Here is an 18,262-nt window from a genome sequence, read left to right as displayed (position 1 = left end):
AGTAACACCTAAAACAAGTATCTAACATAAATATAAGGCAATAGGGAAAGCCTGGCATCAGGCAATTTTTTATGCGATTCTGAGTTTTGTTTACCTTTAAAAAGAAATGTGGCATTTACAAGAGATGTGGGGGTAGAACTGTGTAAATGGAAAAGATGCTTAATTTTAAAACAGTCGTACAATATATATCATCATGCCTCTTAAGGAATTGCATTTTTTTCATTTGTTCATTCAACCAAAATTTATTTAATCTCTAGCAGGAAATATACTGGTGAGTAAATACACAGGGGAGGAAAACACACACCCATTATATGCCTTAATGGAATTTACAATGCAAAGGATTCCTTCAATTACCTGGCTTTCGTGTATGCATGTCCCATATTCAGTAGATAATTATGCAGGTGTATGCTGAGATTTATTGCATATAAAATACCACATTGACTAGAAAAATTAATAAACAAAATTATACTTTAGGTAAGCATACTACTTTATTTGGAGACAAAAATTTGACTTTTAAAATTGGGTTATTCAGATAACTTGTCATGAAATATACCTATCCTGCAGTTTTCTACCCTGTAAATTAATTGCTTATATGTATTTTTCTATTGCTTCAAAGATTCAGTGATAATCATCCTTCTCTACTATGCTGATGCCTTTGTTATTACTGAATTCATACATATTTTTATCTTAAATGTGTAGAAATAGGAAAAGAAAAAGGCTGGCAGCAATACTGAAATTTTTAGAGCTGTTTGAGTGCTTGTTTACAAACGTTAAATTTCTTCTATATTCTATTCGATTAGAAATGATGACTATAATCTTGAATAAACAGAGTAAACAGGTAAAGAGTACTTGTCACTGTAAGTGACACACAACAAAGTCAAGGGCACACTCACGATGTGGACGGAAGTCAATATGATCTGACGGTCTCCCAATGAAATGTGTGTGAAGTCCATACTGATTAGCTTATAAATCAGGCTGATACTCAAGTTTATTTGGGCCAGAAAGACTACCTACTGACAAGCAATCAAGCACTACCCCTTTAATTGCAATTTATTCCAACAGCCACAATTTATTGATCCTGGCACACACTTATGCCACAGCAGTATCATTATTTGACTTTATTTTAACAGCTTCAAAAGGTTAGAAAGTTAGAAACCACTGTGAAAGAAACCATTAAAAAGTTGAGTTGCCAACATTGCTTCACACTCTGTGCTCAACAACATTAAGCATATATATGGAATTATATAAAAGGAGAAGGAAAAAGGAACTAATATTTATTAGGCACTTAGTATGAGCTAGTGCTTTCTTATACCGAATATTACTTAATAATAAAAAAAAACACGCATAAAAGCAAGGAGGATCAATATTGTTATTTGCATTTTACAGATAAGCTGCAGCTTACAGAGGTTAAGTGAATTTCCTAGAACTATAATGTTAAAATGTTAAGACCATCTATCTGACTCCAAAGCACATTTAATTTCTTGCATCACTTCTTGCAACATTTTTGCACATTGACTATTCTATGATATTGTGGTTATCTTGACACACTCTAAGTGACATTGAAAGTGTCAAGACAACTCATCTACATGAGTTTTGTGCCTAATATGGTGTTTAAAACACAAAACATCAATATCTGATCATTCTCATTTGTTAGCCATATTACCTTCTGTAAGCCAAGATGTTTTTTTCTTTAAGCATTAGATTTGTGGAATTCCAGTTTGGAATTTTGAGCTAATTAGATAATGTATGTGGCATGCCTAGTAAGATAACTTTACAGCTTCACAGTCTTCAGGAAATAGTCAATATAAAGAGTGGTTTAAAATTTGGCATTTCTTTTTTTTCCTCCCAATTAAAAATGCTACTCGACTGACTTAATTTAGTTTTTGACAATTAAATATTGCACATATTTAAGTTGTACAAATTGGCGATTTGATATACAAATACATTGTAGAATATTTACCACAATCAAGCTAATTAACATATCCATCACTTCACGTGGTTAGTTTTTTTCGTGAGTGTGGTGAGAACACAACGTTTACCCTTTTAGCAAATTTGAAGTCTATAATACAATATTAACTATAGTCACACTGTTGTACATTAGATCTCCAGAACTTATTTGTATTGTATAACTGAGACTATGTATCCCTTGACTGGTGTCTCCCCACTCCTCCCAGCCCCTGATAATCACCATTCTATTTTCTGCTTTTATGAATTTGGCATTTTAGATTCCACATACAATTAAGGACATGCAGTATTTGTCTTTCTACATCTGGCTTATTTCACTTAGCATAAAGTTTCCAGGTTCATCCATGTTGTCATGAATATTAGGATTTCCTTCTTTTTTAAGGCTGATATTCCAGTGTGTGTGTACGTGTTTGTGTGTGTGTATATATATAGTCATATTTTCAATTTCATTTATCTGTCAATGACCATTTGGGAATGTAAACTGGTACAGCCATTATGGAAAACAGTATGGAGGTTCCTCAGAAAATCAAAAATAGAACCACCTTATGATCCAGCAATCCCATCTCTGTTTGCATATCCAAAGAATGTGATATCAGTATCTCGAAAAGATATCTGCACTCCCATGTTCATTTCAGCATTACTCACAATAGCAAAGATATGGAAACAACCTAACGGATAAAGTTTGTCATTTCTCATACATACTTTCTGAGAAGGCCTCAGAGACTGATTAGCTCTCACAATTCTTCATGAGCCCTCTGTAAATCCCTGAGTAATTTTAAGCCAGATTTAATCTGGTTTACAGAAAGGGACCAAAAGGTGCAAGCCCTAAACTGCCTCTTTGTGTTATCCAGAGTAGCTCTGCTTTTAATGCTTTCATTTTTTGCACTTCCATAAAATTTCATTCACAGAATAAACCAATCGATTTAAAAATATTAATTAAATTAAAAAACATGGGTCTAGTCCAATGTCCTCATTTTTGCAGGTGAAGAAATGGAGACTCAAAGAAGTAAAGGACCTGTGTCAAAACCACACTGCTAGTAAGTAATGTCTGCAGATGGAGACTCAGATGTCAGACTGACTCGCGTTCTATCCATTGCATAATAATGGTTTCTCATGTCAGACACAGTGTTGAAAACTCTTTATAAAACTCTGTTTCCAGCCATGTTTAGACCACATATGGTCAGTGGCACCAACTACATGTCCCCTGTGTTCAATTCTGCTATACACCTTGGAGGATACTTCGAAAGTGAGTTACAGGATGTTCCTTTTAGACGAGAGTGTAGTTCATGAGATGGTATAGCAAACGAAGAAAGCTGGCATTCATTTGAGGAGTTTCCATGTTGTAGGTGCTAAATATGAACCTCCCCATTTAATCGTCATAAAATATTGTAAGAGAGGTGGTTTTATCCCTATTTTAGACATAAACTAAGGCTGTAAGACGGTTGGTAGTTTGTCCAACTACATAGAGCTATATAATGCCAGAGATAGTTTCAAATCTAAATCTCTGACAAAAAGATGACCACTTTTTATACTATGCAATTCTATACTTAGACAAATAAACAAAGGGGAAGGAATGATGCAAATAGTACATGATTCCAAACTAGTGTGATATAACCAGTTTTTGATACAGTGTGTCATTCAAGGTGCTGAGAGAAAACTAAGTAGTATAAAATCAACCTGGGTTGACACTGTACAGACTGATATACTCTTGCTATTGACTCCCAGCTAGCAATCTTTAAAAGCTTATTACAACAAAGACATTAGATATAACGATATGTGTAAATGAGTGGAAAAATATTGGCAACAAATATACATAATGACATTACAGGTAGAGATTGATAACTTCTCAAGATAAACTGGAATGAAAATTTGAAAGATGAAGTCTCTATTTAGCTGTTGGAATATGAAAGAATTGTTGAAGAAAGTAAATGGCATTTTGAGCTGGATGGGATATAGCTATGCGGGGTTGGATAAAACTATTTTCTTTTAAGAGGAGAGTATGAGAAGCACGGAGGTAGAAATTAATAGGGATGTTTTGGCAGTGGAGGATAAGCTAAATCATAGAATGTGATAAGGAAGAATGAGACATTATTTCAAAAGATTGGACTGGGATTCCTTGATGAAAGTCTTTGAAGCCTTATTTTGAAAATTATATTTTACTATATAAACAATAAGTAGTCATTGAAGGGGTCGATCTTTTGTTATTATGGTTTTTATTTGTCGTTCTAATCTGTCCATCTATAATCAGAGCTGTGCCTTGGAAAAATTTTGATAGCATGATGATGGATGAACTACATGGGTGAAAAATCAGAAGTGAGGAGGCCAAGTAGCAGGTGTGGAAAAATAATGAGGGCAAACATTCCTACTTAATTTTTATCTGCTCAAGATATTAAGACATATTCCCTCACCAGCAGCTGTAATTGCTTAGATTTCTATAGTAGCTTTGAGCTGTAAATATTATGGATCTTATATACCATGAATTAGATCAATCTGGCTCAAAGAAACAAACATAAAATTCCTTAGATCCGATATCCGTTTTCCTCCCAATTGCCCTTTTCTTGATAAATATTTGTGGAACAGCTCCCTTTTCAATCTGCCTATCCACCTGCCTATCCTGTCATGTAGGGGAATGGATAGATGTCATGATAGTTTTTTCTATTATCCTGGAAACCTGTCTCCTCCCAGAGGAGAAATCTTTCAGACTGAAAACTTTCCTTGTGCTTTGAACATCTCTGTTTTCTGATAATTTGTACTTCGGATGGAGAAAGGGAGAAAGTAAGGGATACTTGTTTTTCTCATGAGGGGCATAAACCATTAGGCAGTAGCTGTGTTATATGGAAGGATTTTGCTGGGATAACAAAGAAACAACAATAATGAAAAAGTCTTTACGCGAATTAAGAATCATTTCACTTCTAAAAGGTCAACTGCCTGGTTTTAACACCCAAATAGGGAGGAGAGAGCACAGAAAGCTCTCTGCCCTAATGTTAGATAAACAATACAGGACAACTCCTGCACTTAAGGAGGATTCCATTTTAAACCCTCAGCACTCTCCTTATTTTAGACTTTGTTCTTCCAGGAATTATATACATCCATTAACGTAACAGAACAATGCTACCCCAACACCCTGCTGCTCCCTAACTGTGCTATCTCAAGTAATGGCAACTATACTCTGGACAATTTGCTTTCTTCCTGCTCAGTTGAATTATACCCATGAAACTTTCTTCAGTAGTGTTTTTTGCTGTTTTTTGGATTTTTTTTCTGTCTTGCATTACATTTGTGAGCCCAGATCCCCTTTAAGAATGTACTTCACTTAATTTATATTCATCTGCCCTATAAGCAATATATCTGCTGAATTTATCTCTTCTATAATGAACCTCTACTCTGCTTTCTTAGAGAAAAAATATTTTTCTCCTTCTCCAAATATGAGCTGTCTTTCTCAAAGGCAATACCTTTGCCATTAAAGATCTTTTTGCCATACTAATGCATATTAACATTTCTGAACTTCTAAGAAAGTAGCACTTAGATGTAGGGGTTATTCAAGTAAATTCTATATATAAGATTTGACATTTTGTTTGCTCAGGTATTTGTAATGAAAAGGTGAGTTAGAGATTGGGGTGGAAAAGGAAAGCAGCACTACACCTTTATCTATAGATGTAATAAAAGTCAAAATAGACCAACCTTGTGAGGGTTTTGTGTGAGCATTGAATACTCATCACTGTCTGGCACACACAAATGTCATTTGTTGAGTGAATACGTGAGGTTATAGGCTTGTAACTGACAGTTCTTTTGTCTGTTTTATTTGTCCATTTGTGAAAGTACTCTAGCCTATCAGTTAAGGGTTACATTGGTATGGATAGAAATCTAGCATTAGATTTCAGGCAACTGTCTCAAGAATCAGTACTCTGCTTGCTTGAATGTTATTCATTAGCCCAAAGGGTGAGTTTGTGCAGGGACTGAGTTATATTACTTAACTCTGCATGACTCCTGGGAGCCAGTTGTGCTAAGAACTGAAGATGAACATGGCATTCTCAGTCTTGTTTCCTGGTTATCACTGACACAGCTAGCAAGACCCAGTGATATTCCTTTATAGTTTTCTTTTTATTCATTTCCACTTGGTCTTTGGGCTAAAAAGAATGAGATTCATATGACAGAGATGAAAGTTACTTCATGACTCTTTAATATCTGGTATGGAGAAATGAGGGATAACATTTACTTTTTTCCGTAAGATGATAAATTAATAAATTTTATAGTGCTATGAAAGTTTTAAAGAAAATGGATTGTTGAAAACATTTTAGCATAATATATATCATTATATTATGGGAGGTAGTTTGGCACTGAGATCAGGAGTATCGATTCTGGGAAAACATAATATATGTAAAAACATGGGTTCCACCATTTATTATTTGTATGATCCTGGAGAAGTTTTCAAATGTTTCTCTGCCTCAGTTTCTTCTTTTGTAAAAACATCTACCTCACAGAGTTGTTCTAAGTATTAAATAAGTTAATGCATGTAGTTTCTGACGCAAAAGCATATATAAAGTTTTTGTTTTGAATATTGTTAAAAAGTATGTTGACTTAGTGTTATTTCAATTACATCTAAAATTTTTGATTTCTTGAACTTCCTAAATTATAATGGAAAAGAAATAAAACACAAGACCATATACACAGGCTTGTTTTATGTTTAAGTTTGCAGGAGCGCAACTTCTGTATATTAAAAATGTTGTTAATTTGCTTAGTACATACTCAATTACATTCTGCCTGATATTTTTCACATAAATTTGCTATTTAAATGAACAGTAAGTTGATAGATATGATTCTTTGAAACTATATCTACATCCACTTGGAATATGACATTTGGAAGACTAAACCATGCTGTGTTGAGTAGTATGTCTATATCTATGACTATAAATATATATATATATTTGTATATCTATATCTATTTCTAACCCTAACTCTTTCAGAAACTTTGGATTAAAACTTTATTTGAAGTTCATAACAAAATGCATACACATATAATGTGATATTGAAGGGAAACTGTTTTACAAATGGCATTTATTAAAGTGATTTAAAAATAATTTTTAGTACAATAAGTTTTCCCCACATTTAATAAACCAGAAATGGGCCATTCAGTTTTAAAGATATAAAATTGAAAAAGAAAGATCTCTTTTTGAAACCAAGTAAATGTTCTAGCAGAGCTCCATGTATGCCTATATTTGCCAGTGTCGTAGCTGCAAGCCAACTCAATTAATGTACTTTGTCAAATGGCTCCCTGACTCTCCTCTTGAACAGATACCATCCATTCAAAACCTCCTGGGCTGTTTGTTTTTTTCCTTGCACATCTGGAAACATTCTATCTCTATGTCTATAGAGAATGGTCTTCATGTCTGTTTCCAAATTCCAAAACTTTAGTCGTTCTTTACAGTCTAGTTCTGATATTACTTCCTTGATTTCATTATTAAGATTCATCTTCCCTCCCCCTCTGAGGCTGAATTGTCTTGTTTCTGATGTAGCTCTTTTCAACGACTGCCCTATAGTGATTTGCTGACTTTTTATGTTTGTTTCACTAATGAAAAAGGACACTTTTTTCCTTCCTCCCTCCTTTCCTTTTACCACCCATCATAGGACAGACATAAAGATTGTCTGCACCTAATTTTCTTAACTGTTGGGGCACCCATGCCCACAGACCTCAGTTCTTCTCCCTGTTGAGGTCTTACTTGTAACTGAATACTGGCCAATGGAACATAGACAAAATTATGTGTCCCACTAGCCAGCCCATATAAACTTCCCATGCATGATCCTCCATGTTCTTTCCCCTCCTGAGATGACTTGGGGGCCACATAAAACCAATGCTTTCCCAAACCTCTTTTGCTTTTTGTTTCCTTTCTTTATCTACTAACCTCCTTCCATCCAGACTTGGATTCAGTCTTGACTTTCATCTACTTTTGGCTTAATATTGGTTAGAATTCTACAATATTCAGTTAACATTACAAACACTCTTTTTAATTTCAGACACACAAAAAAATAAATGTTGCCCACTAGCCTTATGCTGAGGATTCCATTTGTTTATTTGTGCTTGCCTATTTTATTATATTTCCATGGAGTTTTAATATGTACTTTTGAAAAAGTTGGTTTGCTAGAAAGAGGGACCTGGAAAATACTAAGGTCTCATAATTTTAATTTGACTTTAAAGCAGGAAAATAACTGAGGCATATGAACTGAGGCTATTGAAAAGAGGAAGGATACTGAAACAAAAAGCTTTTGTGTCAATAGCTTAAAGAAGTTCCAGGTTCCTGGAAGAAAGAGGAAAAGTAATACTAGATGAGTCCTGAAACAAAAGAAGTTTGGAAGCATTTTCTTCACATGCGGGAGGGTTACCTTTTAAAATTTGATTTCATCTATAGGCATAATGTATAGTTATATCATCTTATAACTTCTCTTCATAGGTTTTGTTAACTACATTGACGAACTACTTTCAGACCATTTCCAATCTTTAGTTTGCATGTACGTTTGTGTACAAACCTTAGCTTTAGCACCTGGGCACTAATTACACAATATTTTGTATACTAACCATGTTTCTTCACCATGTAAACTCACCTGTTTAGAAATCCAGTATTTCATTTTGTATGTTAAAAATTAAAATGAGGAAGGGTTGGGTCAACTTTGATATGATTTCTGTAACATTTGGTAGAAGGAGGGAAATTTTTTGCAGTAACAGAAAATATACACGTCACTGTGTTTAATGCCTTCGTTCAAGTGTTGAGAAGGTAACAGGGCTCAGTGAAGCGCACAGATGCAGGAACTGATTACACAGCAATCCCAGAGACCTGGGAAGAGCAAACCTAAACTGTGCAGGAGAGAGGATCACACATTTATAACAGAGTTATGCTTCTAGCTGTGACTTACTAGGAATAGCAAGCCACTTCATAGTAAACTTGACATGAAATAATGTAGAATTCTTACGGCAAGTGAAATTCCATTGACCTAAGGGCAGGCTGCATTGGAAGACAAACAATTCTAGCAAAGTCTTTGCTGGGATCCAGTGATCTTCCTAGGTATCCTAGTGTGTGCCATGGAAGTGGCAGACCTTAATCAGACAGGCTGTTTAATCTTTCTCCTTAAGATTTTACCTTTTTTAACGGAGGTAAATCTTCCCTCTCTCCCTGCCTCTGCACATCCTCATACCCCTCAAAGAAAACAGCAGATTCTACTTCATCAGAGCAGCCAATTAAATGGCTCAGGGTGTCTGTTTCTGTGTCGTTTTCAGAAACAATTGTATCATTAAATCGCTGAAATTGTAGTGTCAGCAGGAAATAGAGCAAATAGCTGCCAAAGGGAGAAAAAATATGAACAATACAGCTACTTTGATGTCTTCCTGCCCTCCTTTCCAGTGTCTATTGCTGAACAAGCTACAAACAAACTGTGAGGGAGCAAAGGCTTGCGTGTCTGAGCCTGGGTGGCTTCAACTTCCCCTTCTGGGAGGCTCGCACGCTGATTTCTTCAGCTCCCACTTGATGCCTTAGGCAGACTGCACTAATCAATATTTCAGAACACAGCTCCCACTGCTCTGCCTCTGTTCCTCTGCAATTACTGTTCACTCATGGAATACACTCTCTCATCTCCTTTTGTTTTGTTCATTCATTTATTCATTCAGCAAATACCTATCAAGCTCTTATCTCATGCTAGGCACAATCTCCGGCTAAGTTACATCAGTGAACAAAACAGACAAAAATCCTTACCTTTAAGGAGATTACTGGAGGTAGTAGAAACAGACAATAAATTATGTGCATTATAAACCTGTCAGTTATATAGTTGAGTAAGGGAAATCAAGAGTCAGGGGGTTGCAGTTTTTAATCAGATAGTCAGAAGTTTGGGAGAAAGTGTGTTGTGTGGTCCTGAGAGGCTCATGGCATAGTGGTGAAGAGCACAGGCTCTTTACCAGACTGCTGGGATCCGTAATCCATTCAGCTCTGTCTCTGATTAGTTGTGTGACCTTGGAAAACTTAGTTTCTTTCTCCAGGTCTCAGTTTCCTCATCTCTAAAGTGAAGATAATGTGAGTACCTATTGAGTCTTATCACGTCAGGATTTAGAACGTAATATGTAGTACATGTTACACTGTGCATGTAGAAAGTCCCTAGTAAGTACAGTGTGAATTGTCTCATTATTATGTTCTGAAAAGAGGGTATGCCTCAATTTAGAGACATCTGAGTGTGAAAACTCTAAGATGTTTCTTTTCTCCTCACTAATCTGAACCTCAGTTATATGATCAGGAAAATGAAGATAATTTCTACCATTTAGAGGTGTTGTCAGGATTATAAGAAAGTTCATATTAGATATTCATAGGAGATCCTTTTTCAGTCTCATGCTGTCTCCTCTTCTAGACCCAGTTCAAATGCTTTGACGTCTTCTCATATTATCTCAGCTAGTGAAAATCTTAAGTCTTCTAGTATCACTCATGGTGCTTAGTACACACCAGGTTGTGCCATATAGTATTTCCTGCCTTCTAAAACGTGGATGATCAGGAGCACACTCCCGATTTAATAGCAGCTGTTCAAAGGGAAAAAAGAAACACTCCCACATTAAATGCACCCATCAATTATATGATGTGCCTTGACTTTAAAACAATTTAAATGTGAAAAATAAGTACATTATAGAATCAAGGAAATGTGTTAGTTTCTGTTTATATGTCTCATTGCTGCTGCTGTGTGATTGACTACTCAGAAACTAATTCTTTGTATCCTTCTCTTTGCTTAACACACTGCCCTGCACATTGAAAGAGCTCAAGAAATATTTCCTAGATGATTGATGATTGAATGGATGACTGCATAATTCCTTGAACAAAATAACTAATTTAAGTTTATACATGAACGTGGAATCAAAGTGGATCAATGATTTTTTAAGTAGGGGGCGTTTCTTCATTCAAAATTCTGTAAAAATAGTAAGGATAGAGTAAGATAATTTATTTTTGAAAACAATATGCATGAAGAACTTTAAAATGTTTATTTCTGTTGATTGTGTGATTGCTTAGGACTCTTTTTGATTGCAAGTCAGAGTAACTCAATTTGGACTAACTTGAGCAAAAAAGGGGAATTTTTCTACAAGTATATAGGATTCTAAAAGCATAGACTAGAACTCAAGAGCAGGAATGCAGATGCAACTCTGACTGCTCCACTTCCAGCACCAATTTCTTCATGAGTCATCTCTTACTCAAACAAACCACTACTGACTGAGAGGCATAAAACACCCTGTGGATCGAGAACACACAGACAGGGCATGGCGGGGCCAGTGTGCCTCGGCAGTGTCATGGTTCTCAGCTGGAAGACTTCAACAGCTGGGGATAATTTGAATACTTAGGGGCTGGTATCTCTTTTGTAAACTCTTGGGGACAGTCTCCTTCAGGCTAGTCAAGCTTCTGCTAATGGTCTTCTCAAGGTCCTTCAAGCTTCCTCCATTGGCCCAAAGCCAATGCCACATGGTTGAGGTTTTTATTTTAGTAACACTCATCTTCTGTTCCAGTGTCTATATCAGTCAGTGTTTGGTCAGAGAAGCAGAATCACCATGATGATATGAAATAACAGATTTATTACAGGGATCTTATGAAGTTGTGAAAGCTGATAGGTACATTTATACAGGTCTGTTACCTCTGCATCTGACGTTGAGCCTGAAGTTGCTGCAAGTTGGTTGGGCTATTAGTTAAGTGACTGTGAAGTGGAGGAGAGCAAGGACAAAACTGGGACCCATGGAGATACATGGGAACTCACGTCTCTCACCACCACTAATGTTGATGATGAGGATGACCTACAAGAGAAGTCAGCAAACTTCACCACAGAACCACACATGCGCTTAACCCAAACTCAGAGGAGCTGAAGGACGAGAATCATTAGAATTTAAGGAGCGATGTGCCTGGGTGTTGCTCTATGCCAGTAAGTCAGTCAGCAGACCAGGGCATGCACAGGCGGCCCTGGAGCCTGGCATCCTATGCTCACCTTTAGAGAGAAAAATGACTGTCACTTTTTTACCAGCAAAATCATATGCAGATTTCCCTTATGGCCTAACTGGAAACCATCCAAGGAATGAAATTATGGGAAATGTAATTCCAATTTAGCAAAGGTGACAGTAAGAGACACCACAAGCAGTGTGCATCAAAAACCTCCAACACATTCATTTCCTTTAACTATATAACAAGCTCTTGAACTTGTAGAAACCCAATTTTGACAAATGAACGAGAAAAAGGGGAGGGGAGGATTGTTATAAAGATACAAGTTTCCTAAATTGTCTTATAAAAATCCAAGATTAGGGATGCAAGTCTACCTCCAGAATAGATCTCTGTGAGAATCCACATCATACTCTTTCTCTTTGCTCTTTGTTACTGCTTTTCTCTGTAATTCATTCTACTTTTCCCTCTAACACCAGTCATGTTGCCTCTGTACACTCAGTCCACTTGTTGGAACACACCACCATTAGCTCTTGAGGTTTGCATAGTGGAGCCACCCAGAGCAGATTAATTCATTCTTTCAGTCCCAAGTAAACTTTCTCAGGGAAGTATTCAAGTTTACTACGACAGAGGGCAAGATCATGTCATACAAACTGACAATCGCCACCTCAACTATGTGAATGAAATAAGGGAAAGGCAATTTCCAGAAAAAGGGTACAGGAATACAGTTCAATAGATGTCTATTAGAGTCCGACTTTTGTCCCTAATTCACTGATCTGAAATCACAAATATGTATGCATGAAGGTATTTTTTCTGTGTGATTTAAAATATCAAAAACATAGCAAATGTGAGTATCCAATAGTCACTTAAAGTAAAACTGTTACACCATATGACCAACTATTTCATGTACCTCAAAATAGTTATGAAGTTTTAAATGATAGAAAAATGGGTATCATATCACATTAAATGCAAAAACTATAAAAACTGGTATATGCAGAGTAAACTCAGTAATACGTAGGAATATCAGTATAGTAAATCAGTATAGTAGTTGTGTCCACATTGTAGGATTATAGGCATATTATTTTCTCTTCTGTTTTTTCCAACTTTTAAACAATAAACATAAGTACTTTTATAATTTAAAAAAATCGCTTATATAAAATGGCTTAACCACAAGACATTAAGTGTGCAATGTACTCATTAAGTTGTTTCTAATCAAAAGCCAAGAGAGAAAGACATGATTACCCACCCATCAGGAATTCAAGTAGAGAAAGTATTCGTGGATACACTTCATGATTTTATATGCTATCCAAGGACATGACAAATGGCTAGTTTAAAACATTTAAGAACTTTTCAAAGGTGTATTTCAAAATAGTAATACTACTCTCAATTGATTTTAATTCTTTGGAATATACACATTGAAAAAATATTTTCTAAGCCTCACTTCATTCTCTTGCAGTAAGCCGTGCATTGCACAAATAGCAAAGAGGGAAATGACAACTAAAAGAAAGTTTAACTGAGTCAAATAAAAAGCAACCAGTGTGTTTTCAATTTATTAAATGTCAAGTGATATGAATTCTGCAGTGATAAATTTATGAATGTAAAACTATGTGCATTAAAATATTTTGAAATATTAAGAAAAATATATGGGAAAGGTAAAAACAAAGCCTATAGACATCTCCCTTCTTCAACAAAAAGCAACTATTAATTCCAATATATTAGGCTACTGTTCTAAATTTATTATTTGGCAAACACTAGTGAGATTAGTAAAATATGGTTTAGTTTTATCATCAAAAAGCAAGAATTTGACTCTGAAGAGCAAATAGAGCATACAGTTTCCACAATGCAGCCATATTCCGTAGCAGCTGGGAAAGAACTCATGCTACATGAATGAAGATGCAAAAAAATGAGGCTGGCCTGAGAACTTCCCATCTACATGATTTTTTTTTTTTTTTTGGTTTGTTGTGTTTGTTTTTTGAGGAAGATTAGCCCTGAACTAACTACTGCCAGTCCTCCTCTTTTTGCTGAGGAAGACTGGCCCTGAGCTAACATCCGTGCCCATCTTCCTCTACTTTACATCTGGGACGCCTACCACAGCATGGCATGCCAAGTAGTGCCATGTCTGCACCTGGAATCCAAACTGGCAAACCCCGGGCTGCCGAAGCAGAACATGCGAACTTAACCACTGTGCCACCAGGCCAGCCCTATGTGATATTTTGACCTGACAGAGTTAGAAGAGAGTGGGATGCCATAAAACCGAAAGGAACTACCTTCTGATTTTAAAGTTCTGATAAATTTAACCTCTGTCTTCATATTACTTGTTTCTGTACTGTAATTAAGGAATAATTGTTTTACTGTACGTAATTAAATTTTTCTCCATATGAAGGCCTGAACTCACAGAACATATAATTAAGTATTTTTCCAGGTACATAACATTCTAAAGCCTTACCTCCAGCAAGTCATTCAGAGCCTCATAGGAAAACTCATTTGACGAAACCTATGTTGACTTGATTCCAGGAGATAATGTGGCCTCGTGGAGGAGAATTTTTCTTCTTCGTTATGCACTTGTCTAAGTTACTAACAAGTTCCTATGGGCAGAGAGAAGTCTGTAGTAGGTGTGTGTGTTTGTGTGTGAGTGTAATGTGCATTTTAAAAAATGAGATTCTTGTACTCTCAAATTTTCAAAAAAACTGTAAAAAGTTCCCTTGCTTCCCCTCTTTCCTGCACCTCTTTCTTCTTTTTCTCAGTTCTACAGTGTCTTGTGCCAAGGCATTTCAAAGTACAAGGTGTAATTCAGTAGACATCAACATGAAACATAAAAAAAGGAAAAGCTGAGTTTGTGTCTCAAGAGCTATTAATATCATATTCTGAAATGGCCCCAGGCTAGATGAGTCATTGGTTAAAATGTTTGGCTCTCAGCGTTCCTTAAGATTTCTAAATTTTTCCTGATCTGGGTAAGAGTAATTAAATAAAGTTTTTCTTTTGTTTATGGTTGTTTTGCTGTTGCACAGCAGCTAATCTGCAGGCATAGAGAGTTTACACCAGGAGCTAGAAGTCCTTCCCCTTTGCTATCTATCCCAACCCAGAGGCAGGAGAATTTTTATAATCAAAACTCCAGGAACTGTGGCTGCAATGTAATATGTTCTCTGTTGCAGGTACTCAAGAGCTGTTCTTCCAAGAGATATCAAAGCTTAGGGCCCGGTCTCTGCAAGAGCTCTGGGGCTGCCTCACAGCGTGCCCTCTTCACAAGCTTGGTATTGGTTTGAGCCCTAGATATTCATGTCTTGACATAAAGGACAGAAAAAAGGTTGATTACTTCCTTGTACATCCTTTCTCAGGAGGTTGAGAAAGAGGGAACTTAGTTTCAAATAGCACCTCTTATAAATCTCCTGAGGTTTCACCAATGGAATGCTTTTGATCTCTTTCAAGCTATAAGAAATGCTTTAATACATAATCACTTTACGTAAAAAGTTCAGATTTTGTTATATTTTTCTCTGAATCCACTGTCATGATCCAGGCTATTCCAGAGATTAGTGCAAAATTGGGAGTTAATTTCATTAAATCTACCTAGTACACATAAATTTAAGACCTGAAAATGATTCCAGTTAGTATAAATAATTAGGAAATTACGATAGAGTCTAATATGCAGACACATGTACATTTTATAATCAATTTACCTCATAGCCATGAGTTAGCCCTGTGAATGATAAATGATCTAGCTGTTTCTATCAGATAGATCAACTTTCATGAGAATAGTAATTTATTCTAGAGGAAAGGGTCACATTAGCTCTAAATAAAAATAAAAGTGTTTTTGGTCTCCATCACCTGCTGGACTATGAGAATTAGAGAATAGTAACATGCTATCTTCATATATATATATATACACACACAAACACATATATACATATATATACACACATGTATATCAGTGATATGTTTTTATAATATATGTAATGTACCTAATATGTTCATACGTGCCTGTTTATTCGTTTTCAGTGGCTATCAAATTGCCCAGTAGAGAATCAGTACAGTAGTTGGTCATTCAGTTGAATTAAATTTTATCTACAACCACAACAAAACTCTGGAGTTATTTGAATATAGATTGTTAGGTGTGCAGATCTTTCCTACCAGAGTACTTATTGATGTTTTGAATTCCCGTAGTTATACTGTATTCCAAAGAAATTTTAGGTTGAAGGAATGAATATTGCTTTATAGAACTTATCTTATTGATAGTCCAGTTATAATCGTAAATGGAAAATTGGTCAGAATACACTTTTAAAATAAAGAAAAAAATAATTTAAGCAGTTTAGAATGCATGTTTCCATTTAGAAATATTATAACATATACAAACACGTAAATATATATATATCTAAATTAATGAGAATGGTATTATTCTGATAATAGAATTTACAGGTGATTTTCTTCTTCATACTTTTCCACATTTCCTAAACTTTCAAAAATTATTGTTTTACTTTCATAATTAATATGCTAATAAAACCAAAATGTGAGGCAATTTGAAAACAAAGAGTGAGTGGGGACTAAGTTGTGAACCCTGTTAAGAATGGGTATAAGCAAAGCCAGTCGGAGCTAGAATAGTTTCAGTGTTGTGAAGTTGAACCTCTTTAATCATTATTAAATAAGTCAGTAGTTGGAAATTTAAGTTCCAAAGAATATTTCTCTCTGTAATACCAGGATCTCAATACTATGGAAGAAAAACTGGTTTTCTGAAAGACTGATATTGAGGCTTGAAGCAGTATCAGCTTATTTATAATTTGTTTTTGTGAACTTTCTTATGAAATCCAACAACAAAAATCCAATTTTATGGATTTGGCTTCATTAATATATTTTATAATATCCCATTCATTTTCATTGTTTTTGTCTCAAAGTTCTCCACCATGAGGGCACTTTGAACTTTGTTCAAAATTAATAAATCCATTTGTTCACAAGAAGAACATCAAATAAATGCCATACAAAGACGGTATACTTAATTCTGTTCATAATCAAATTTCTAAATGGCCACGTCAGCACAAAAGGCCTCTATTTTGGACATTAGCATTTTACCTGAATTATTTGGCAGTTTTTTATTAAGGAACAAAAAAGTTGCTGAGTCTGGCTAACAGCTTTTCTCATTTGAACTAAGATTTTTGAAAAGTTTCCAGTTAAACATAATAGATTGCTGTTTCGTTTTGCTTTGTGTTTTTAGCTTAGAGAAATGAGGAAATTTATACAAAGTGAAGAAAGATGTCTACCTTAGAATTAATCAGTGGATCAAAATCCAGGTTTGAACAAACTTTTCTTTTTGCATATTTGTTCTGATATTTTCCTCAATGTGAAAACCAAATTGCCTGAAAGCAATTTCCACTTGTTGCATAAGAAATTGTTACATACTAGGTTGTGGATTTTATATTTGCTTTTCCCAGTTAAATTAATGAAAAAATATGCTTAATGTTTCATGAGAATGATGCCATACATCACTAGTCTATCTGATGATCAATATTTTACCCAGGCCAAATTCTTCCTTTAGTCACTATGCTGAAAAATCAGGCAACAATTAACTAATTCTTATTGAATGTGAGATTAATCTCATAAATTGAGAAAACTTTACTCAACTTGGAGTTTTGGTTGTTTCAAAAGTTTTGGTTATTGTTTGGTGTGTTCAAAAAAATAAACATTTTTCAATGCCTCATTACATTTTTTTGAGTTTCTTGTAATAAACTGTCAAAGTAGCAAAAAGTTTCAGCAATATAAAACTAAATCAAGGATATTGTTTAGCAGTTTGCAGTTCCTCATTTATTGACATCTATCTCTGTTTAAAATGGGGTAAGCCTAATTTAGTGTCATCTATGAAGACAATAGGGTTAAAAATTGCATATAATATAAAACATAGTAAAATAGTGTGCATTCACTCAGAATTCATCTTCCCAAAAAAGAGAAAGAAGTATGGCCAAAATAGAGATTTAAGTGCTGTGTAAGTATAACATAAACTTTTTCTGATTATCTAATGTGTGTTATCTTTGGGTCTCAAAGTCTGGGCAGAAGTATTACCAAAAGTATTAGCATCACCTGGGAGCTGGTTAGAAATTCAGAGTCTCAGGCCCCACACCAGCCCTACTGAATCATAATCTGCAATTCAACAAGACCTTCAGATGATTTGATGCATATTAAGGTTTGAAAAAACATGGCTCTAGAACACCTGTTTTCCATTTTGCACTGAGTAGTAGCTTGGGGATGAGGAAAAGTTGCCTATATGGAACCTAGATTCACCCTGGCTGAAGTACTAACTTTTGTACATAGTATTTAAATTATATGTTATTTAATTAATCTGAGTCTCCTTCATAAAATGTATTAATAACAATACTCACCACAAA

The sequence above is a fragment of the Equus quagga genome, chromosome 6 (genome assembly GCF_021613505.1).
Source record: "Equus quagga isolate Etosha38 chromosome 6, UCLA_HA_Equagga_1.0, whole genome shotgun sequence".
Lineage (NCBI taxonomy): Eukaryota > Metazoa > Chordata > Mammalia > Perissodactyla > Equidae > Equus > Equus quagga.
The sequence above is the reverse complement of the archived record's forward strand: the minus strand, read 5'-3'. Positions refer to the sequence as shown.